Genomic DNA, 25,716 nt, shown 5'->3' with positions numbered 1-25,716 from the left:
GAGCCGTGCCGAGACCGAAACATAGGGCTCTGAATTGAAAGACCTTGTTTCCGTCCATGAATCTCAGATAACGTCTGCAGCTGGGATGTATTGGAATATGGAAATGGGCGTCTTGGAGGTCTATTGAGACCATCCAATCGCCCTTCCTTACCGCCGCAAGAACCGTCTTCCGAGTCTCCATCGTAAACGTCGTGTTCTGGACGTAACCATTTAGAACACTTACGTCCAGAACCGGTCTCCATTCCCCCGAACTCTTGGGAACTAAGAAAAGTCGGTTGTAAAACCCCGGAGATGTTAAATCTTGCACTTCCTCTATTGCTCGTTTCTCTAGTAATAGAGACATCTGAAGTCGCATGGCTTGCTTCTTCGGTCCTTCCCTGTATTTGGGCAAAAGATCCACCGGATTTGTGACTAATAGAGGAATTGATATGAATGGGATCTTGTAACCCTCCTTTTAACACTTGGATGCACCAGGGGTCCGCTCTATTCCTCTCCCAGGCCTACCAGAAGTAATTCAGCCTGGCACCTACTGCTGTCTGAAGGATAGGGCAGTCAGACTCTACCTCGGCCGGTCTTGGTTCCTCTGCTCTTAGGTTTTCTCCCGTCTGGTTTGAAAGAACCCCTTCCGGTAGGTTTACCACGAAAGGACTGAGAAGGTCGTACCCCAGAAGAACTTTCCTTAGGTTTACGAGATGAAAAAGCAGAAGGTAAAACTTTCCTGCCCGTATTGGCCACCAAGTCATGAGTGGCCTTCTGGGTGAGAGCAGTGGCAACTTCCCCTACCAACTCTTGTGGAAATAGAGTAGCTGACAAAGGAGCGAATAGTAGCTCCGAATTCTGGTAAGGCGAAACTCCCGACGAGAGAAAGGAACACATAGTAGCCCTCTTCTTAATAATTCCAGCTGTGAACAAAGCAGCTAACTCGTTAGAGCCATCCCTTACACCTTTGTCCATGCAGGACATCAAATGAATAAGGCTACTAGTATCTGTGCCTTTCATTTCGGAAACCCTCTTGCTTAAGGCTCCCAAAGACCAGTCTGGATAATTTAGTACCTCAAAGGCCCTGAACAAATCCTTAAGTAAATGGTCAAACTCTGCCATTGACCACCATACCTTTGTTTTTCTTAAGGCCAGACGACGAGAAGAATCCACCAAACTCGAGAAATCTCCCTGGGCAGAAGAAGGAAATCCCAAGCCCAGCACTTCACCAGTCTCGTACCAAATACTGGATTTAGAGGCCAATCTTGCGGGCGGAAAAGCAAAGGCCGTTTTGCCAATAGATCTCTTTAAATCCATCCAGGAACCCATTAACTTCAAGGCTCATTTAGAAGAGCGTGAAAGTACCATCTTAGTATAAACAGGCACTTTAGATGCTTTCCCTAAGATAAATTCCGATGGAGGAGAACGAGGGGCCACAGGGGTAAAATGTTCAGGAAAAAGGTCTGTGAGAACTAACATCAATTTCCTAAGATCAACAGCATGTTGATAATGTTTGTCTTCTTCATTCTCAGAAACGGCTTCTAATGGTTCGTCCACGTTAGAATTCTCTTAAAGTTCATCTTCTGGCAGTGCAGCAACTGCTGCAGCCTGAACCGAAGGATCAAAGTCTGAATGAGACCGCTTGCCATGATCAATAATAGTTTCCAACCGAAGCGGAGAAGTCGAGGTTGGCTGGTGTGTGACGCCATGGATGGGTTGACGCTCGACGTCAATGGTTAACTGCAGTGTGTCGTCACGTGGACGCCTAGCGTCCGCTTGCTATTGAATGGAACGACGCTTGGTGTCAGGAGTCAACTGCCGAATGTCGCCGTGTGGACGCCTAGCGTCCGCTTGCTGTTGACGCCGACGCTCTATGCCGTCATGAGTAGACTGATGATGGTCGTCTAGGCGTCACTTGCTATTGACGCTGACGCTTCATAGCGTCAAAAGTCGACTGCTGAGAGTCGTCACGGTGACGCATTGCGTCCACTTGCCGACGCCGGCACTCATCACGTTCGGAAGTCGATTTTTGTTTGGCAACAACTCTCTGACGTGACTCATCTAAATCAACCTGCTGTTGAACACTGCGAATGGGAGACCACCTGTGCGATAACACGTCAGCACTAGAGACCATAGGCCGCCTGTGCAACAGCTGGTCTGACGTCTTACGCCCAACCGCACTGCCAACCGCAGGTTGAAAAGACTGCATGAATGACGAGAGCTGTTGTTTCATGTCCAAAAGCATAGACCACTTAGGATCGTTAGTCTGTAATACATTCGACTCCTTTTCTAAGGGGATATCAATATCACTATCACCATGCTTTTCGGGTGACGACAGCCAGTCTGAAGGAAGTGGTGGAGCATGAATAGTAACATCAGCAACAGGCAAAAACTCGGAATCGGACTGTAAGTCATCGACACGTACACCATGGTCGGAGCGTTTCGCAGGTGTGCAAGCGTCGAGAGAATGGAAATGCTTAGGCATATCCTAAGTACTACAGCCAGGTCGTGGAGGCGATTCGTGACGCTGACTAACCGCGTGCGATCTTTTGAGCGGTCTGGACATGTGACGCCAGTTTTCACTACCCGAACCTTCATCGGAGGACGGTGATAATGTACCAACCTCATCTTTCCTACGATGAGGGTGAACGACCTGTGCTACGGCAGCAGGAACGTTCGAGGGGACGTCTGCACGATTGATGACGCTTCTCGTTCCCTTTTGCCGTCCGACATTACTTCTCCCATGGGTTCGGGAGCTCGAAAGAGGTCGTAGGCTGGGCGAACGACAAGATCGTGCAGACGCACCCTCCACAACACTGAACACACTCGAACCACCTTTCACATTTCCAACAGTCACGATTTTTCAGTACCTTGATTTCGGATAAAATCTGATTTCTATCCGCCGCTAAAGACTCAACTTTTTCACCGAGAGCCTGAATAGCGGTAAACATGTCCTTCAAAGAAGATTCCTTCTGTTGCTGATCTACCACTACGGAAGAAGGAATTGGATCACTAACATTAGGCAAGGTTAAATCAACAGAGCGTGATGAACTACGCCTAATCCTGTCCCTCTCTAATCTCTTAACATAACGTTCATTTGTTACCCATTCATTTTCTGTTAATGAAAAACATTCATTACACCGAACCCCAAAAGAACATGGTTTTCCCCTACATTTAATGCAAACATTGTGTGGGTCTATAGAACCTTTAGGGAGTCGAGTACGACACACTTCACTAACACACTTACGAATTACAGGGGAGGGGTCGGCCATATTGAAAAGTTAAGAGAAAGACCGACAACATAAAAACAAAGGTTAAATTAATAAATATAACCCCAAACAAAAAGATTTCAAGAATAAATGAAACAGAAAACAATCAAGCGATAGCCCAAACTAAAAAGGCTCACCAACCTGTACAAGATGCATGAAAATGTCTGAAAAGCAATACTTCACCAGGATTATGATGAGTGGTGAGACCGTATATATTTACCAAATCATCGAGAGCAGTTGCCATTCTCCCAATGATATGGTTCCAGGGGAAATAAGAATTAGTACAAAAATTCAGGTAAACACACAGTTGCCCATAAAATCTATCCCTAATCTACCAGACATCAGTGGTAGTCTTAGGCTAGGACTATGTAAAACAGCTGGTTAACCTAACTTGTGGACTTCAACGATGGAGTTAGATGTAGTATGTCAGAGCCTTTGTATATTAGCAGCATGGATTAAAAATGGACATCAACTGACCTAAACTTTCCCCCTAACCTAACCTACAAGCCATGTACTAACCTAATCACCTAAGTGAGGGGAGGGTTACCATCCAATTATGACCCACTTTACACTGCCGTGCAATATTCTTAGTTAGTCATAATCATACATATAGGTAGCTGCTATTATACAAATACGTGTACCCCAGTATATCGTCATTGATTACAGATAAAGTTGTCAGGCTTCTGCACACATTGATCTGACTCGTGAACATTACATGACTAAATTGAAAGGGTGCTGAAGACAGCCTATGCAATAATAGCAACCGTAAAAACTAAATATCATTAGCGATAGCTGTAACAACTTACAGTTAATTACACGAGATTATGATAACTGTCTACACGTCACAGTAATAGTAGGCTACCCACTAAATTGTTGTCAACACAAGACATCGGTTAGCCTAATCAGATTTTCATGGATTAGGAGCCTTTGCAGTTTGTTGGGACAGGCCTAGAACCGCCAGAAATATGAGTAAAAAATTTTCGAAATTGGCTCTTTTTCAAGGGAATGATCACAGAACGAAATAGTATTAAATTTACTAGATGTGTACAGTAAATGCTTGTCCCAACAAACTACATACTAGGACAGGGTTGTGATTGCCAGAAAATAGAGTAAAAATCATCACTTATCAAATTTTTCACAGGAAGGGTAAAGTTGTATGACACCCCCACATTATCATAGGATATAGATATATATAAATTTCTGAAACTATTCATTTGCGACGGGAACGAGTGTCATTTTCTTAGAGCGTAATTTTTTCTATAAGAAAGAGTAATTTTTTCCTAGGTAACATTGCCCTGTAATACACTACAATAATACCCTAACGCCCCCCTGCGACCCCGAAACACTGTCGTTATCATACAAACACCAAAAACCCACCTAACCTAGTATTTCCCAGGTCACAGACCCTAGGCGGTGGCAAGCCCCCAGACCCCCTTCTTAAATCTCTCCTACACAAAAAAAAAAAAAAAAAAAAAAAATGGGCAGCAGTCTAAATTATATCTTTAAAATGATAAAATAACTTTATATTATGGTATATCGGATCATAGTAAAGAACATCTTCCCCATAAGGAAAAACGATTTGGCTAGTAATAAGAAAGATATCGCCTGTCCCAACAAACTACATTCTACCCAGTATTTGTACATTAGACAAAACATTTTAAAGAAAGTTAAACAATGCCAGAAATATAATTAACAGTTTGACACACCTGTTGAGGTCCTCCTCGTCACAGTTGAATAAATTAATTTTTCGGTCCCGTCGTCACCAGGTTGCCAGGTTTTCTAAGTGAGAAAAGGACAACTTCTAATCAGCTGTAGATTTAAAAGGCCAACCCATTAGTAAAAATGGCCAAAAACATATAATTTAAGGGCCTTTTTTTATATTGCTAACGGCCAACCAATTTAAAAATAAGGGCAAATTTGACGTTTTTGGCCCGAAAAACGCCAACTGACAACTCTGCCCGTCACCGTGACTCAGGTTCCGGGTCGAGGTAAAGCCTTTATAACGGCGCCTCTATCGATTTGAGTTACATATTTTATGTTGTTTTGTCTTTTTCTCCGCGTTAAGTCTAAAATTCCTTGATTCTGTTCTACATTTCGTTCACTAAATAAAATTTATTCTATTATTTTATTACGTCTTCCTCGTAATGTTCTTTTAGTTCAATAACTTCCGTTCTTTCTTACCCATATTCCTGGCAAAGAATATAGTTTACACTTCCGTCTTTATGTCTACTTATAATATTTAGTTTTAACGGATTGGTTCTTGCTCTAAACAATATTGCAAAAGCAAATGTATTTGATCTTTAAATTCCTTTCTTCCCCTTTCTATATTTCTAAGATCACTATACATTCTAATTCTCCTTTCCATTTTTTTTTCAGCATTGTGGTGAAAAAAAAATGATGAATAAAGTGGACTGTATACTTAATATTGTAATATTGTTACAGACTATAAAGCCGCTACAAAAGTCTTTTCGTAACAACTACCACTGCTCCCTTTACAGCTTCTAAGGAATAACGGGAGATTTCTCTCCCCCATTAAACCATTAATTAGTATAACCGATATTCAATAGTACTACAGTTATATAGCTCTCAACAATATGACTACACTCTAATTCCTTTCATCTACTGAGCAGTCCCTACTGACATGAACTCAGCTCATAAGTTTCAATAAGATACAACGAGACAAGTTTGTGTTCGTGTGTGTGTGTTCTCTCTCTCTCTCTCTCTCTCTCTCTCTCTCTCTCTCTCTCTCTCTCTCTCTCTCTCTCTCTCTCTCTCTCTCTCATGGAGGATATCGAAATACACTTGTTAAATTGTAGTTAAACTTACTTTAATAGCTAAAAGTTAAATTTTACATAAACCAGTGATTATGCAAAGACAAACTCAAGGGATTTATAAGTAAATGGCACTTTAACAAAATTACGACAAAGTTAAAAGAATGAGGGTAAATCACCACTTCTAGTCTCATATACACACAACTACCACCACCACGACACCCGATAACAGAACAGCTCAAACTTTGAGCCCGAGGCCCTGAGCAAAAGCTGTCTCCTTGGTCGTGCATTCAGATTTTATACGAGGAAGGGAGACAAATTATACAATTACAAGGTATGTCAGACTGCCTACAAGATTTACATCAACCCAAAAAAACTTTGAAGAAAATTTAAAGATCAACATAAAAAAAACCAAAACACACAGTATGTAATTTTAAGCACATTTTCAAATGTAATTAGCTGGTTGGTGGTGCGTGAAAAATATGATCATGGGTAGTGTCACGCCCATACATCTATGGAGGAGCGCGAACTAGGTGAATCATAGGGCGAACAATGCCCTCGTTGTCTTCTAACCTTTGACCTCAACTAATGGATTCTCTGGCGAGATGTAAACAAGTTAGTACCATCTTCAACTACTACCACACGCTGCAGAACACATTCGCCAGAAGTACATAAAAGAATAGTATTAAAAACAAATATTAACGTTTTGTAAGCATTTTTTACGGTGATTGACCATACGTAAAATGCGACATACTAAAACCATAGTCATGCATGAAACAACAATAATGTAAGAGTGTCATTCTCTCGTAAGATGTGGGTCTGTAACTCTTATCATAATATGCAGCAAAGAACATATTTCTACAAAATACGAAGACATGCAAACTTCGGTTTTATGAATAAAGACACAAATGCAATAACATAATTCCTGTTTTCCAATTACCCGACAAACGAAAATTCTCAATAATAAATCAATCAATAACCTGTATGAACACGGAATACTAATAACCTTACGGTAAGAGGAAGATTATGGTTATACAGATGCATACACAAAAAATTTTATGTTGAATTGTTGTGAGAAGAATTTCTCACAAATATCTCACTTTTTGGTTTCTGATTTTAGTTCTGCCTTTGTCATTTTTCCCATTTGCCTTATATACAGGATGAAATCTTGCAGGTACTTTGCCTGTTGTTTCCACCATCTTCCTCCTTCATTCAGGGTACTGTTTATATATCGTATCTTCCCATCTATAGCCCTTGTTTCCATATATGTCTCTATATCATTCCCTAATGTATATGTAGTATTTGCTGCACTTTTGGTAGCATATATTTCCCTACATACCCCATTCTCTATCCTTTGTAGTTTTTTCTATTTCAGTTTTCGTCAAGTTTATAATGTTTGATCCGTAGAGAATATATGGCAATGCAATAGTTTTCCAAAACGCCCTTTCATTGGTACTTTATTACAATTCATCTCTGTGATTCAATGGGATAAAATCTAACAAGAGTTTGTGTCCATTCTATAATTTTTCTCTTCTCATTACTGTCTAGTTTAATTCCTAGATATGTTAGATTTTCTACTATTTTTATTCTGTCTATGCTATCTAGCTTTTCTTTCGCGTTATAAAATATTGCTCTTCTCTATATTGATTTATAACTGTTCACACATGCAAACAGTTTGTGGATTAATGAAGGTCCGCCCGCAAAATTCAGGCTCAATCAGACTTTCTTCACACCGCTTGAGCAACGTGTTTGACAACAAAATATCCCATTCACTCGTTCAAACATCACTTCAAAACGTGTTGTTTGACAAACTGTTTGAGTGTATGAAGCCTACTTTGGGTATTTCGAGTATTCCACAATAATTGTGAAACCACATTATCGAAGCATTTAGAAAACAAGAAAACCGTCAGTGGTGTGAAGAATTTTCTTCATTACTCTTCGTCCTTTTATATTTTTGACTCTACTAATACTGTAGCTGCCCCTTAAACGTTCTCTCCTACATTAAGTTTTCTTTATCAATACATTGGGAGGACTATTTTAATTCTACTAAATCTATTGACAGTAGCGTACGCCATGCCTTTCAGCGTAGATACGCACAACAAAATATCCACCTAGGTTAGACGCACCGCCAAAAAGCCCCTGTCCTGAGAGAAGCTCCGGGCAATCTAAAGAAGAAGAAGAAGAAGAAGAAGAAGAAGAAGAAGAAGAAGAAGAAGAAGAAGAAGAAGAAGAAGAGGCACAACAAAGGCTTAAACCCAGCGTATGTGGGTTCTTTCCTTAAACTACGTGGGTCGAGATAAAATTAATAAACTGAATTTCAATATCATTTTTAATGCAGCTAACTTTAAGGGGGCTAGTGTACCAAAGACAAGAAATCCCTTTTTATTATTCTATTCTCATGAAACTTTGTGTAGTTGCTTAGAGTATATAGAGCTACTCTCATGCCAAATTTGACAAAAATTGGTTATTAATTTTTTGGGGGGTGGGTTGTTTTTTTTTTTTTGATTCGTTATAAATTCTTATTGTTTGTTTGTTTTTTGATAAATTTTATTAGAACTTTTGGTGCCTTTTATTTCCTTTAATTTGATTGTTTAATATCTTTTATATTAGTAATACTTACAGTTATTAAAAAAAATATGTAATATATAAAAAAAATCGTGAAAAAATAAAAAAAGGAAAAAATTTAGATTCAAATCAATGGAGTCCTTCTAAATTATATATAAATGCCAGCAATTTTTGAATTTTGAAAATCCATCAATAATTAAAAAAGTCTTAGGGATTTATATACACTCATATCACTCAAAATTTAGTTTCGAGAAAACTTCACTTGAAGTTTTAGCATCATTAACACATGAATTATTCTCACTGGGAAGCACTTTTTCAGGAATAAATAACTATTCATATCTCATAAAACATTTTTTTTATCATAGTAGCTTTCTCTTTGCACTTGGGTGTTGCCTCAAAACTTCCAGAATTGCATAAGAAAATAATTATGCAATCATATTTTTTTTTATTAATTTTTTTTTTTTGTAGTCAAATTTCGCTTGAAGTTTTGGCAACATTCAGACATAGATGTTTTACTGTATAAATTGCTATTTGCGTATCATACACTTTTTTTTTATCAATATAAGCCAATTTTAGCATATTTTTTTTTTTTTTTTTTTTGAAAATTGCATGCAACAATTATAATTTTTTTATGCATGATTTTCCAAACCATCCATGAGGTATCAAACAAGGCTCGTTTTTTTAGGAGTATCCTCAGCTTGATAGAGCAATTATACATTATTTGCAAAGTATATGGTTCAATGGAAGGAACGGGTCTCACGGAATGACAACTCATGCGGCACGCCCCCTTTACCCCATTACCCCCCATTTTTTTGCTTTAAGCCCCCCTGACACTTGCACGCATTTGTGGCACGCACTGGCACGCATTGTGTCGTGAACTGGCGTGAACGATACAACAAAACTAATGAATGGAATAGTCATCTTTCAATTAAATTCTAAGATAATGTAAAGTGGGTTCCAAATATCTGATCAGCATATAACTGCCATAAAATATTATTTTTTCAGTAAATTATAAAGCTTAAAAATTATTCAAACCAGCTAATTACCTATAATAATAATAAAATAATAAAATATATACTAAATAGAAGAATAATTGTTACAAATATCTATAAAGATAACCCACACATTAATACAGGGGATATTAATCAAAGATTAGCACAAGAATACGCTTTTGATAAAAATCATGTATGAAGCCCCGTCTTTATATATGATGTGGCCAAGTCGTGAACTGGAGTGAACGATGCGGAATGATGCGGAAAGATGAGTGAACGTGGCGTGAACTTGTCGTGAACTATGCTTGAACGTGTCGTGAACTTGTCGTGAACAGTGCGGGAACCTCCCAGTGCGTGCCACAAAAGTGGCACGCACTGGCACGCATTTTGTGTGCCAGTGCGTGCCAGAAATGCGTGCAAGTGTCAGGGGGGCTTTAGAAGCGCGAAATTCACAAAATTTCTTACGTCTGGCAATGCCAACACTATGAAGTTGCCGGAAATGCACAAAAGTAAAATTCAGCATCTGACACCCAAATCAGCTATTTTTTCGGTACACTAGCCCCCTTAATGCATCTTTTATTTCTCAATACCAATTAAGGTTTGTTAATTTTAAGATGTTTGCCCATCGCACCAGCCATTGCTAATTTTCATTTTAACTATTAATTTTTAGCAAGCCAGACTAGGTAGGATTGTTGTGTATATGAACTCCCTTAGAGCAGCAAGATTTCTCTAAAGTATCTAATGCAAAATCCTGCCTCCTATGCACTCCTTGCCACAATATATTGTCCTGTCTCAAAGTCCCGATATGGCACCTCAACTGGGTTACCTTGCACATCATGACCCTCATCTGTCTTGAAAGGTGAAGCCAGCTGAATCCTCACGACCCTAACCAAAGCTCATTCGTCCGGAAGAAGTTGTGGCTGTCTGACCTACTTGGCCGACTGGACAGTGAGTGAATCCGTGCACCTCTGGCTCACACGGCCCCCCTTCCCCAAAACTTGATTCACAGAGGAGTCCTGTTGGTCGGAGAGATAGAGAAGAAGAGGAGCCTGGTAAACCATTAGTGCCAAAGAGAAGATTCTTGGGTGAGCCAGTCAAGAGTGCAACTATCCGGTCAACAGCCATTTTAGGACCAGGACTATCTTCCAAGGAGTGCAGGTACAAAAGTGGCCACTTAGTTTTCCCCCATTTTCTAGTTTAGATTAACTTTTAACTTGATTAGGTTATCTGGCTATTACCTATTTCGGACTGTGTGCGGTGGGATTGTGTGTATATATTTTTTTCGATATCATTTTGTGCTTTGGAGACTATCATAGTCTCTGGATCACATGGGCCACGTGTCCAACCCAATTTTGATTATTGATCATTGCAGAACACCACGTGTCTACGCAAACATTTTTATTATTTTGAATTGCTTTTTATTACTTCACATTTTGTTTTGATACCTTTATCTTTTGTTAAGATGTCCGTTTTCTTTTAATGTAACTTTGTATAATAAATCAAGATTAGGTTAATTAAACCTCCTTTGCATTTCTACCCCTCCATTTATTTCATTGTGACTATTATGTATACAGTATTTAATCTTGGGACAATATACCCGATATTTTAAAAGGAGTAAATTGAAAAAGGGTGTGTTACCGAGCGACTTATTATTGAATATCTGCTTTGAAGGTAAAGATACATATCTTTAAACATAACTTTACTTCACATCACTGCTCCCATTTTTGTTATTGTCTCTAATTACATTAACGTAATATACCTGTCAAGCATCTCACTGGGGTCACTGGGACCGAACCGAAACAGAGCCTACGAGTGCAAGAGGACTATAGACTTGACAAAGCTAGAGTAGGCCATTGAATTACTTTTATTTTAACGTGTAGAGTTCTCTGGCCTCTGGACAGAGTAAAATTTCCCCCTTTAGTATTTAAGAGTGACGGTTGGGGAACTGCATCAGTAAAGTTATTAGCAGGGTGTTTGTGCCCAGAGTGTAAGTGCTCATTATCCTCCCCTGATGATCCTTGTGTAACTGACGTAGGGAGACTTTCCGGGACTAAGTTACCACTCAAACATTTAATAAATAAAAAATGAAATAATCCTCCACAAGTTTCTTCTTGAATGCATTAATATCGCCAGTCTTTCGGATGCCAAGTGGGACCTTGTTGTAGCTTACATTCTTCATTGCATATTTGAAAGCTCTAGAACTTACTTACATCATTATCTCCTCCTACGCCTATTAACACAAAGGGCCTAGGTTAGATTTCACCAGTCGTCTCTATCTTGAGCTTTTAATTCAATACTTCTCCATTCATCATCTCCTACTTCATGTGTAAGGACATCGTTTCCTCCAATGTGTTTCCTTCCCGTGGACACACTTCTGCAAATTTTAATTTTATTATTTGTGCCACGCAGTGGCTCTTTGTCTCATGATGTTGCGGTCTTTGAGAGCTTTGCTTTAATGTATATAATTGTATATTTCCTTAGGCTATCGCCTTATTGTTTGATGATTTGTCTCGTGTAAAAAGTACAATGATTTTGACGGTTGGAGCAGTTTCCCTTCCGGGCTACTTATCCGTTCACACTCTGTAACTTAGTGACCTTTGCAAGTTTAATAAACAGTCAGTCTCTCTCCATTCGTCTTGCTGTCCTCACAATTGGTGACCCCAGATGTTGGTAACACATAGCAGTTTTAGCTTGCCATGAACGGGCTAATTACGGCTGCGTTACCTTCGTATATCTCCTTTTGCCATTAACGTTTAACAATGTCTTTTGGCTTTATCCCACACTTCGGTTTTTTTTTTCGAGAGGCAGCAACGATGAGTATATCTGACATAACCAGCTCACGCCCTTGGCATGATGCATCAACGGACCATGACGAAACCACCCAGCCCATCGTGCCCAGCAACCACTTAGCTTCGCCCAAAGTCAAGCTGCCACTGTTCTCACACCATAACACCACCCCCTTGGTCCTGAGGGCGGACGTACTTTTCAGGGTGCCCAAGCTAAACGACCCTTGTGCCTCCCACCTTGACGCATCATCCTCCTTCAGCTGCTCATCCCTCGGTTTCTCGGCGGCGCCCTCTGTTGACGACGACGAAATCCTCGCCCTGATGAAGAAGAAACCGCCCCAGCCGATGCAGCAGAACCATGGACTGAACCCGACTTGGTGCTTCTACCACCACCAGTTTGGTAACAACGCAATAAAGTGCAGGGCCTCCTGCATGTTCCCGAAGAAACTTTGATGTCAGCCACAGCGGACATTGACCGTGGCCGCAATAACAGATCGCATCAAGATCGGATTCTACATCCTTGACGCCATATCCAACCGTAGGCTTATGGTTGATATCGGCTGTATGCAGTCAACGTTTCCTCCCTCACCAGCCGTCCTAGAATGTGCGCCTAGCAGTGATGCTCCCTCGCTCATCGCCGTCAACGAATCTCCCATACAGTGTCATGGGATTAGGGTGCTGAAAATCTCAATCACGTGCCGATTTTACTCTTGGCCCTTCGCCATCGCTGACGTCAAGACACCCCCTCCTCGGCGCAGACTTCCAGGCTCACCATGGTCTACTCGTCAACGTCACCGGGAAATGCCTCATCGACACCGAGACACACTGAACCTGCCCAATGAGAGCTGGTCCTGGTATCACACCCATCTTCGCCTTCGTAGCGCAGCCTTATGCCGCCCTTCTTCAGGAGTTCCCCGACATCTTTAAGCCGGAACTTTGACAGTCGCCCGGGTCCCCCTCCTAGCACAAGGTCTACCACCACATCAAAATGACGGGACCTTCCACACACGCCAAGTTCCGCCGCCTCCCGCCGCAGAAGCTGAGAGATGCTGAGCGTGCCTTCGAAGACATGGAACAGATGTGCATATGCAAGAAGGCGTCCAGTCCTTGGGCGTCTCCTCTCCACAGAGTGAAGAAACTGGACGGGACATGGAGGCCCTGCGGCGACTACCGGTGCCTTAACCTCATCACAACGCCAGACCACTACCCTCCGCCAAACATGCAAAACCTCACCAGCGCCCTCCATGGGGCAAAAATTTTTACTAAACTGGACCTTCTTAAATTATACTTTCAGGATCCTGTGTTCTCAGAGGACGTGCCTAAGATCGCCATCATAACGCCGTTCGGCTCCTACACCTTCTCATATTCAACTTTTGGCCTACGCAATGCTGGGGCCACGTTTCAGTGATTGATGGACAGCATCCTGGGGGACCTGCCGTTCTGTGTCTGCTACATGGATGACATCTTAATCTTCTCCAGGATGAAAGAGGAACACTGGAGACATGTCCGTGCTGTGTTGAAACGCCTACAGGAGAATGGTCTGATCGTGCACTTCAACAAGTGCACATTCGGCACCGAGAGGGTGGACTTCTTTGGACATCAAATATCCGCATCAGGCGTGAAGCCCACATCAGCCAAGGTAGACGCCATGAAAACCTTCCCAACCCCAATGACCATCCGGCACCCTCAGGAGTTTTTGGGGATGGTAAACTACTACCGTCGCTTCATCCTCAACATCGCCCACATTCTGACTCACCTCAACGATGTCCTGAAGAGAAAAGTCAAGAAGCTCGTCTAGGGTCCCCTGCAGAAACACGCCTTTGACAGGACGAAGGCTGCCCTCGTCAAAGCCACCACCCTGGTGTACGACGACGACAGCACCCTGGTGTACGACGACGACAGCACCCTGGTGTACGACGACGACAGCACCCTGGTGTACGACGACGACAGCACCCTCCTGAAGTTGACTACTGATGCCAGCTTCGTCACCTGCGGTGCGGTTCTCGAACAGATCGTCAATGGTTCCCCACAGCCCTTAGCCTTCTTCAGCAAGAAACTCAAACCTGCGGAAACCAGGAACAGCACGTTCGACAAGGAGCTCCTCGCCATGTACCTCACCGTCCGCCACTTCAACTACATGCTTGAAGGTACCCCTTTCACCATCGCGAAACCCGCCAGCCCCTGATCCACGCTTTCACGAAGTCTTCAGACGCATGGTCCTCTTGCCAATAACGACACCTGTCAGCCATCGCAGAATTTGGCTACACTATTAGCTACGTACCAGGGAAGAAGAACCCCGTCGCCAACGCCTCTCCAGCATCGAGATCAACACAGTCCACCTGGGGATCAACTATGCCAACCTCTCCGTAGAACAACAGAACAACCGAGAGGTCCAGGACTATCGTACAACAACATCGACACTACAGATGAAGGACATTCCCATCGGCCCAGCCGGGGATATAATCCTCTGTGACACCAGCCCATGCCCATAGATTCCTGCTTCCTGTAGAAGGAATATCTTTGACATCACCCACGGATTATCACACCCCTCGGATCGCACTACGGCCCATCTACTATCCGAGAAATTCATCTGGCCAGGGATCAAGAAAGACACCCGTGAGTGGGCAAGAACTTGCATTAACTGCCAGATGACTAAGGTCAATCATCATACTAAGTCGGGAATTGGCGATTTTCTCTAACCCAAGAGACGATTCTGACACATCCAGGTGGACGGCGTGAGATCTCTGTCGCCTTCAGGTTCTGCAAGATACCTCTTGACGATCGTCGACCGCTCCACTAGATGGTTAAAAGCGACTCCGGCGTCCGAAGCCACCACCCATGCCTGCGCCAAAGCTCTCCTGTCGAGTTGGATCAGCTGCTTCAGTGTTCCGGACGATATCACGATAGACCGAGGTTCTGCCTTCTTGTCAGAGATCTGGCTCTCTCTGGCAAACCTGATGGGAATGATACTACGCAGCACCACGGCATACAACCATGCAGCAAACAGCATGGTCAAGAGAACTCATTGCACTCTCAAGGCAGCCCTGATGACGAGATGTACAGACGAACATTGGAAAGCGCAACTCACATGGGTACTCTTTGGTCTTCGCACCGCTCGCCGCGCAGACAGCGAACCTTCCCCTGTGGAGAAGGTCTACAGCCAGGCGGTTAAGTCCCTGGTGAGTTCTTCCCTGCAATTACCGACGACACAAAGCTGAATCACCTGAGAGAGATCACTGGGAAATTCAGGCCATGCCTGAAAACATACAATGACAGGACCAGACACTTCATACCCAAGAACCTAGATGACTGCGACTACGTCTTTATCCAGGTTGATACTCACCGCCAGCCCCTGACTAGACCTTATCACGGCCTTTACAAGGTCATCAGAAGAACAGCCAAATCTTTTCTCTTGAACATCCATGGACAAGAAGATTGGGTGACGATCGACTGATTAAAACCAGCGTTCCTTGAGCGCAACGAGAAGATCATCATGGGCCCTGTTAGACCCAGGATTCCACCTCAGAACAAATCATCCACCAAGCGGGAGGAAACCCCGCAACGACAGAAGAAAACGATTCCTCCAAAGCAGAGCAACCTTCCCCTCCGTTCAAGCACCAGAGGGGAACTACGTTGCTCTCTACGAGACGGATTATTCGCATCAACCATCTCCGATGCCTGCTGTCTTGTGGGGGGGGGGGGGGGATGGTAGTACTTGTAAGGACATTGTTTTCCACATTGTGTTACCTTCCCCTGAACACACTTCTGTAAACTGTAATTTTATTATTTGTGCCACGCAGTGGCTTTTTATCTCATAATGTTGCGGTCTTTGAGAGCTTTGTTTTAATGTATATAATTGTATATTTCCTTAGGCTACCGCCTTATTGTTTGATGATTTGTCTCGTGCCAACATCTGAAGTAATTGGAAAGAGAAAATTTTTTAGCCTAGCCGAAATAATAAACGGATTTTGATCAAAGTGAAAAATCTATTTTTGGGTGAGACGGCCATGTCATCCTGATGGAAGGGTTCCTATAGGTAGCCTTCTTAGGGATATTTGAAACAGTGATACTCCCACAGAATTAAAACCAAAGGTCTCCAGGATTCCAACTCTTAGCACGAGTATCCAATAAAGGATATCGTATGATATCAGGGGACGTATTTTTAGATACGACACATGGCAATCTTCACCCCGAATAGATTTAACACTTCGATGTAAGGGGAAGAGTGGCAAAATGGAAGGGGTGCCGTTCTAGGTACCAGGTGGATCCCCTTCCCTACTATTACTGTGACTCCATTGCTATTCTTGCCGTTAAGCGGAAATGGCCACAGATAAAGTAATTTTGGGAGGGAACAGCAAAAGGGTGGGTTCCATCAGGACGACATGGCCATCTCACCCAAAAATAGATATTTCACTTTGATCAAAATCCATTTCTTAAGCTTAGGCCATGTCGTGCTGATGGAAGTATGCTAGAGAAATGTCTTGAAATTACTATTAGATGTGGGTTTGTGTATGTGCCTTTTACCTTGAATAGATTTTCCTTATCTGGTCTACTAGACCTATATGTGGAAATCCAATGATCTCTCACGCCTACCAAACTTGAAACCGGCTTAGTGCATCCTGCCCCCAGCAGGGAAATGTCGATGTTGACAATAAGGATTCAAGGTTTGTATTTTCCATTGGAACAAAGAGGGTAGAGTATGAAACATACCCTGTTAACTTACTTTAAGTACCTAAGGTCATGATTATTCCTTTAAGAAAAAATAATATTGTGACTTCAAGAACCTAAACACCATAAAAGGTTTGGTAAAACCTCTAATATACGCCAACGCCCTCTCCAGGATCGAGATCAACACAGTCCACCTGGGGATCAACTATGCCAACCTCTCCGTAGAACAACAGAACAACTGAGAGGTCCAGGACTATCGTACAACAACATCGACGCTACAGATGAAGGATATTCCCCTCGGCCCGTCCGGGGAAACAATCCTCTGTGACACTCGCCCATGCCCATGAATTCTTGCTAGGCCAGAACTCGAGGTCTTCAATAGGTCTGGCTCCCAACTTCTCAGAAATGAACAGTTCCCATCCATCATGGGCATGTGCTCCGCATACCTCCAGGGATTGGTTTTGGAGCAATTAGGGAGATCGGACACTCTAAGAGGCTCCTTAGACATGCCCTTGCTGCTGTCTAAATAACTCCCGCATAGCCTTCTGCTCCTGTTGGAATGACTCCATCATGAGTTTAAGAGACTCCAGAATCTCATCACTCGCACTGGCCTGAGCAACAAGTTGTAGAGTCGGTGCAGAGGACGTCGATGGTAATGACTGGTATGAGGCCAAAGTAAACTGGGGTCTTCTGTCACCATCGAAAGGGATTCCTCTTCCTCCATGAGGGGAAGATCCTCGTCCTCTTCATGGATGCCGTGCAGCAGGTCTTGTTCTGTGTCAGAGGACACTTCTGACATCCTCTCTTGCTGGATGTCCATGTCCTCTACGGTCCTACCGGTGTCAGAGGCAACCTTCAGCTGGATGAAGGGAGACTGAAGCTGTTCCTGGGACACCACCGCGCTAGGAAGAGCCTTGGGGAACAATATCCGCCTCAGAGAGTCGTTCAGTAGCTCTTTCATGGAACCCCCTTACCCACTTGCGAAGGGTATCCCTCGCCGTGTCCCTAGTCTCTAGGGTAACTAAAGGGGCTTTGCCAAAGCCGTTGGTTAGCAGAGTCAAGCAGATGGTGCAGCCTTTTGGGTACCAATAATTTAGGACTCCTGTGATGATACAGCAGGAGGCATGAGACCTACACTTCATGTGCCCACAAAAGTCCCTCCCTTTTATGGTTGCAGAAAATTGCTCCACATTTCTCCCCAGGATCATCCTGTAAAGAAGGAGAAAATTTCAATGAGTATAACATCTTATATCTCAGGGATATATAAAGCATGCATTGTATAATAACAATAGTAATCACTATTGTATATGGTAGCTTAGGATAGTAAGCTTGAAGGGAAATAAGAAAAGACACATATCCGAGTGTATTCTCTTCCCAGACTATTGCTGAGACCTCCGTCCGTATTAATGCTAAGTTTCCCTTATAGGGAAAGGTTACAAGGGAGAGAAACTCTAGAAACTAGAGTTAGTGTTAGTAAGTAATTTATACCAACATCATCCACCTGTAGTACTGTATTAATATAGACCGGGTATTGTAAATCCCAGATGATCAAAGAAAACCAACTGGGTGTTGAGGGATTACTCAACCTCAATAAAAGTGTGTGGTCCCTACAATCGTCTGCGATAGGGAGCACAGGATATTTTGGAAAACATATATACTATTGTATAATTATATTCAGTAGACTGCCGGCAGTAGGTTAGTACCTGACAGTGCTAACCAAAATAAAGAGAGAAAGATTAAAGAAAGAGGGTTTCCCACTACTATGAATGGAATCTGGCAGATTCAGGCTCCCACCCATCTGCATACTATCCTGCCGCCGGCAATAGAGCCGACGGCTAAAGAATGCAAATGGCAACTCAAGAGAGAACTGAGGACTTTCAAAGTATATCGGGTTTCATGCTGACGGCCGTCAGAAGACATCTCAGCCCTCCCTCATTCTCATCAACTTCCTATCAAGGAAGGAAAGTCAGGGAGAAGGCAGCAGCAAGACGAAGGATCTAACTGCCGCCGGCAGAACACCTATCGGTAATGCAACCATCCCGGCTAGCCGGGGTGATTGTCTGAATACCAGCGAAAGAATCTTGTGACGGCACACCGTCACAAGACGACAGAGGGGGAGGGGGCAAGGGTCTTATAGTTCATTGTCGGAAGAGGTGGGGGCAGGCCATGTCGCCCTTCTTAAAACAATGAGCTGGGAAGTAGGCCTTCCCGTGTTGACGACGCTGCCGTTGGCAAGACAAGGGCACCCTAAGTATGTTACTGTCTGTCTCAAAGCCGGAGGCAGGAAGAACATCGTTCTACTCGACAGTAACGAGGACAGACAGCGACGGCCGCCTATGCCGGCGGCACCACTCAGGGAGGGAAGGAAGGGATTAGCCTCTTCTCACAAGAGAGGACTATTATCGTAACTTCTCTGGAATACTCCATAGATTCGAGAGAATATATAAACTCATCAAAATCGAAAAGAAACGATAAAGATGGAGGCTAAACAGGGGAAAAACGCTTTACAAACGCATAACACGAGCAAAGGTAACTCTGCTCCGGTAGGAGCCCTGGCAAAGGCGATCAATTACCACCGGCGCTCCGGTACGAATACGTAAATGAAAAGTCAAATAATAACTTAAAGTTAAAATTCATGCATGCAATATCACATCTTATATAAATTGCCTAAATAGCTAACATAGTAGCGTACAGCCCGGCAAGGGTTGCCCGACTATCTAAATAATATACAATAATATAAGGGGTGACAGCAGTCATGAAATGGCTGCCTCCGGCAACGGCAATGCTCATCAAAACACACTTAAATTAATGAATTTAACTGCGAAAAGTGAGACCAAAATTACACCATGGAAAAATTGAATACTCAACTTTCCAGATGACGAAGATGCTGATGATTGCATGATGAAATAAACTCCAAATCTTGAAAAACACCGGGCTAAGGGAGAGCACACACACTCTTAGCAGGTTACAAGAATAGGAATGGAGTCACAGTAGTAGTAGGGAAGGGTATCCACCAGGTACCTAGAACGGCATCCCTTCCTTTTTGCCACTCTTCCCCCTTACATCGAAGTGTTAAATCTATTCAGGGTGAAGATTGCCATGTGTCTTATCTAAGAATACGTCCCCTGATATTATATGATATTCTTTATTGGATACTCGTGCCAGGAGTTGGAATCCTGGAGACCTTTGATTTTAAGTCTGTTGGAGTATCACTGTTGCAAATATCCCTTAGAGGGCTACCTATAGGAACCCTTCCATCTGCACGACATGGCCTGAGCCCAAAAATGAGAATAGCAAATGTAGGCATTGATGAATGTAAGTTTCACAAATCTGAAAAAATGGCTCTAGTTACACCCATTCTGAAAAATGCTCTGGGCTACCAGGAATTAAGTTCATATAGACCTATTTCGAATCTATCATTTGTTTCAAAAGTGCTTGAATATGTAATTCTTGAACAACTAGTCAGTCACTTAGAAGTAATCGAAGCTTTGCCTGATAACCAATCTGCTTACAGAAAACTATACTCTACGGAGACAGTCATCTGCTCTGTTGTAAATGATATGCTGTAAATGCGACTTTTGATACAGTTATGAATGAACTACTACTAAATGATCTACGATGTATCGCCGTTGAAGATCAAGCTTTTGAATACTTAAAAGACTATTTGGTTGGCAGAAATTACTGTGTGGAAATTGTTAACTCTTATTAATCATACGAACCTTTAAACAGATGGGTACCCTAGGGGAGAGTACTTTGCCAAATCTTATTCTACATCTATACTATTGGTCTATCGAAAATACTACAAATGCATGGTGTTGTGGAATACCAAACATATCTGCTGGAGCGTTGGTTTTATTCGGCTTAAAGTTGTTGCAAGGTGTTGGCAAAGCCGGTACAATGTTAAGCCTAGTACAGACTATGATTCATGTATCAGCCTCGTGAATCAGTAGAGGTGTTGAAAAACTTACAAGCGGCCAAACTGTACTGCAACACTACTCACTTGTTTTCCCGAGCTAGCTGCCTTAATACAAGGTTCCCAGTGGCGTTTACGAAAGTAACTTTTCGGTACTTTTTAATTTGAGCTGTACATTTATAAGACGCTGAGAAAAAAATATATGAAAATGAAATTATGAGAAATGATTGTACTTTTTATTGGAAAGATTACCAATTTTGTACGTTTTGCAACTGAATACATAAACATTTATCCCATATAACGTTGAAAAATAGTTCTTATTTCCAAAGAAATCTATTTTCGACCTAGTTGTAACCGCACGTGAGGAAGCTAATGAAAGTCCCAATGGAAATAAACGACGAAAAAAAAAAACGCATAAAAAGAAACTTAGCCTTTATATCACGTTATTAAAATGATTATTTTTCCCTACCTTAAAGTTTTAACGGTTATTCGAGGCTGAAGGAGCGCAATGGTCTACTGTAGACAGGGCACTCACATGGGGGGGGGGGGGGGGGCGGCAAATGCCCTGGGGCGGCACTTTTTTAGGGTCGGCAAAAATAGCCTGAACTGGCCTCCCCACAAGATTGAAATAATAATAATTAGCGGGTAAAGGATAAAAATTTTTTTATCGCAAATTATGATTTTTGCAATTAAGCCATTAAAACCAACAAAAATCAAAATATTTCCCGGATTTTTTTCTTTTTGCAATAAAATTAATCCTCCTGTCAATGAAATTCATGCACTTCAAAATATTTTCCTCTGAATATCTTAAGTTTTCTTTTACATTTTCTGTTTATCCACGCTCAGCTGACTGTTTGTGACGAGACAGCCTGTTTACTGCTACTTACGGTACTGTATATCTATTGTTATCAAACATTTTGAAACTAATCACTGATAATGTCGATAGATTAAGTCACATAGGTCATGGGTAAAGAGCCAGGAGAGACTTTCAAATTTGGCACTCCTCAGCATTGAGTCTGAAACACTGGTGGCAATGAATTTTGAAAATGTAATTCATGATTTTGCCATAAGCAAAGCAAGAAAATTAATTTGCTAAATGTTAAAAAACTGTAGCCTAACCTGGTGTGAGTTTGATATATATATATATATATATATATATATATATATATATATATATATATATATATATATATATATGATTGTATGTGGAGAATTTTTAAGTGTTGAGTGGGAACTTGTTGCTCCAGGAAAGTCTCCCTACGTCAGTTAATTAAAGATCAACCGGGGAGGATAAGGAACACTAACACTCAGGGCACAAACACCGTGCTAATGATTTTATTGACGTAGTTCACTAACCATCACTCTTAAATGCAAAAAAGGGAAAATTTTACTCTGTCCAGAGGCCGGAGAACTCCACACGTGGAATAAAAGTAATTCAATGGGCTACTCTAGCTTTGTCAGGTCTAAGGTCATCTACACTCTCAGGCTCTGTTTCGACTCCGTCCCAGGGACCCCAGTGAGATGCTGGACAGGAATATTACGTTAAGTAATTATTGAGACAAACCAAAAAATGGGAGCATTGATGTAAAGTAAAGTAAAAGTTAAAGATATGGACCTTTACCTTCGAAGCAGATAGATTCAATAATAGTTCACTCGCTAACACACCTTTTCTTTTGTTACTCCTTTCAAAATATCGGGTATACTGTCCCGATATTGAATAATCATAATAGACAATCAAATAAATTAAACCTTGTCGTATTTTTAATACGACAAGGTTTAATTAACCTAATCTTGATTTATTATACAAATTTACATTAAAGTAAATGGACACCTGAACAAACAAAATGTAACAACAGAAATGCAAATTAATAAAAAATATGGTTGGTTAGACACGTAGTCTTCTGCAATGGTTAATAATTGAACTTGAGACGGACACGTGACCTGCTGACCCCGAGACTGCTAGTCTTAAAAATAAAAATGATATACAACAAAAATATACACACAATCCCACCGCGTACAACCCGAAATATGCAATAGCCAGTTAACCTAATCAAGTTAAAATTAATCTAAGCTAAAAAATGGGGAATAAGTGGCCACTTTTTTGTACCTGCACTCCTTGGAAGACAGTCCTTGTCCTCAAATGGCTGTTGACCGGATCGTTGCACAGTTTACATTTTGCACCCCTAACTGGTTCACCCCTAGAATCCTAGAATCCTCACTTATGGCAAATAGGGACTCCCAGCCTCGTGTCCTCCACTATCTTCAGCCACAGGTTCTGGTGTGAGTCTAGTTTTGGGAAGGGGGGGGGGGGGGGTTGAGCCGGAGGTGCATAGATTTACTGGCCAAGTTGGTCAGCCGGTCAATGCTCAAGTACAAATGGGGCGCCGATAGGGGCGAGGGGGCTCACCTGGCTTCAGCTTCCAAGACAGGTGAGAGTCATGATGCGCAGGGTAACCCAGTGGAGGTGCCACCTCGGGACTTTAGGACGGGGCAATATATTGTCGTAAGTAGTGCATAGGAGGAAGGATTTTGTACAAAATACTCAGATAAATCTTGCTGCTCTAAGGGAGTTTATATATACAATAATCCTACCTATTCTGGTTTGCTAAGAATTAATGAGTTAATGATCAATCAGCAATGGGCTGGTGCAATGGGCATAGGCCTACCTCTTAAAATTAACAAACCTTAATTGGTCTTGAGAAATAAAAGCTGCATTCAAATCAGCAGTATTAGAATTAAATTCAAAACCAGTTTAATATTTAATCTCGACACACGTAGTTTGAGGAAAGAAACAACATATGCCGGGGTAAGGCCTTTGCTGTGCGTATCTACGCTCTGACGTCACGAGCTTGGCGTACACTACTGTCCACAAGTTTAGTTGATTTAAAAGAGTTCTTCTGATGTTTTGGTAAAGAATACTTCATATAGAAGAGAACGTTTAAGGAGTACCTACAGTATAAGTAGAGAGCCTAAATACAAAAGGAAGAAGAAGAGTGAAGAAAAATTCTTGACAGTATATAGGCTACATATATATGTAGACACACACACACATATATACATATACATACATATATATATATATATATATATATATATATATATATATATATATATATATATATATATATACATACACACACACACACACACATATATATATATATATATATATATATATATATATATATATATATATATATATATATATATATATATATATATATATGGATATGTAGTATTTTCCATTTTCTACCGAATAATGAAAAGTATATATGTATTGTCTTCCTAATTCTGATATGTAAATAAATCTTGTGAATGTTTGATAATAAAATTTAATATGTTATGGTTGAAAGTTTCTGTAGGCCTACTGCTGATGGAATTTTGTTGTTAATGTGTATTTATGAAGCAAAAATTAAGAGCTGTTTACTTTGTAATTTTGTCAGCTAACATAAAATACTTTTCACCAGTGTAATTAATCTGTTGTTATATATTTCGATATCCTGTAACTAGGCCTTACAGTATAGTTACGTTTCTATATACAGGGCCATGCGGAGCAAAGTGATTTAAAAGGGGGTGGAGATTATATATATATATATATATATATATATATATATATATATATATATATATATATATATATATATATATATATATATATATATATATATATGTATACACATACGATGAGAAAATCAATTAGCAGGAAGAGTTACTCTTTATAGAGTCCTTTCAAAGACGTCACTGGGAATCGCCGGCGGCCATGCTAGAGGACATACAAAGCGAAAACATAGCGGCTGCTACAGCGAATATGGACAATGAGAGCGACTTTGTCAAACAATTGTCGGGTGATGATAAGCGTTTTTACAAGCAGAAACTTGATCTAATTGATGGCCTAGATCCACACCAGATGCAGAATTCATTCAGCTTATGGCACATGCAATTCAGATGCTTTTTAAACTTACAAAGGCAGAACATGAGTGGGCATACATTTCCATTGAATAATCTGCTTCCAGAATTTGTTGTTTTTCCCTTTAATGCTTTTATGTCCAAAATTAGATAAACACTGGGCAATGAAGAGAGTGTTTATATAATTATAAAGCTAATATTGATCATTTAGCCTAACCTTGTGTATTACAATTTTTGATTGTCAAAATGTATGTAAAAGTTTTGTATTATAATGTCAAATCTTTATCAGTTCATGCCTAACCATTGTGTTTGTGTTTGGTTACAAATGCTATAATTTCTTATATACATATAAACATATGATGGACAAACTCTATTGTAATGCTCTTGGATGATCGTTTTTCCTCCTTGCAATTAAATGCGCAAGTTTAATTATTTTTTCGATGTTTCATATATAAGCTGAAGACCCCTTCGGGTTAAACCAGCTTTCAGATAGTATTATTATTATTATTTATAATCAATGTTTATTCATCACATAGGCCTGTATGTCTGCACACTTTAATACACAAATTAAAATAAATATAAATATACACTTAATTATATATAGGCATGAGCACCTTGACGAAAGAGAGACCTAGGTAAGTAGCCTTTGTTAATATAGCCAATATGGGCGCTTTTAATTTTTGTTTTGAAAATCTGAGATGCCCCTTTTGATGTTTAAAAATTGAGATGCCCCCTCCCCCACACACACTACACACTGAACTGACGATGATACTTGTGAAGTCACCCATGCGATCGGATATAGCATGTTTACACAGGAATAATAATACTTTTAGGGCCTAGCCGAGACTGACCTGATATGAAATGATC

At 41.2% G+C, this 25,716-nt stretch overlaps 1 protein-coding gene across 2 annotated transcripts in view; it reads right to left on the bottom strand.

Moving 5' to 3' along the window:
• Positions 1-25,716, bottom strand: part of LOC137650425 (dehydrogenase/reductase SDR family member on chromosome X homolog) — an 833,317-nt gene that overhangs the window by 123,547 nt on the left and 684,054 nt on the right. The window contains exon 1 of one of the 2 annotated variants that reach the window (XM_068383667.1): positions 4,955-5,097. The exons of the other annotated variant lie outside the window; for it this stretch is intronic. The gene's annotated coding sequence lies outside the window, so the exon portion shown is untranslated. Of the gene's footprint in view, positions 1-4,954; positions 5,098-25,716 lie in introns of those variants that run through there. 2 annotated transcript variants of the gene reach the window in all.

The sequence above is a fragment of the Palaemon carinicauda genome, chromosome 1, assembly GCF_036898095.1.
Source record: "Palaemon carinicauda isolate YSFRI2023 chromosome 1, ASM3689809v2, whole genome shotgun sequence".
Taxonomy (NCBI): Eukaryota; Metazoa; Arthropoda; class Malacostraca; order Decapoda; family Palaemonidae; genus Palaemon; species Palaemon carinicauda.
This window is presented reverse-complemented; position numbering and strand designations above follow the sequence as displayed.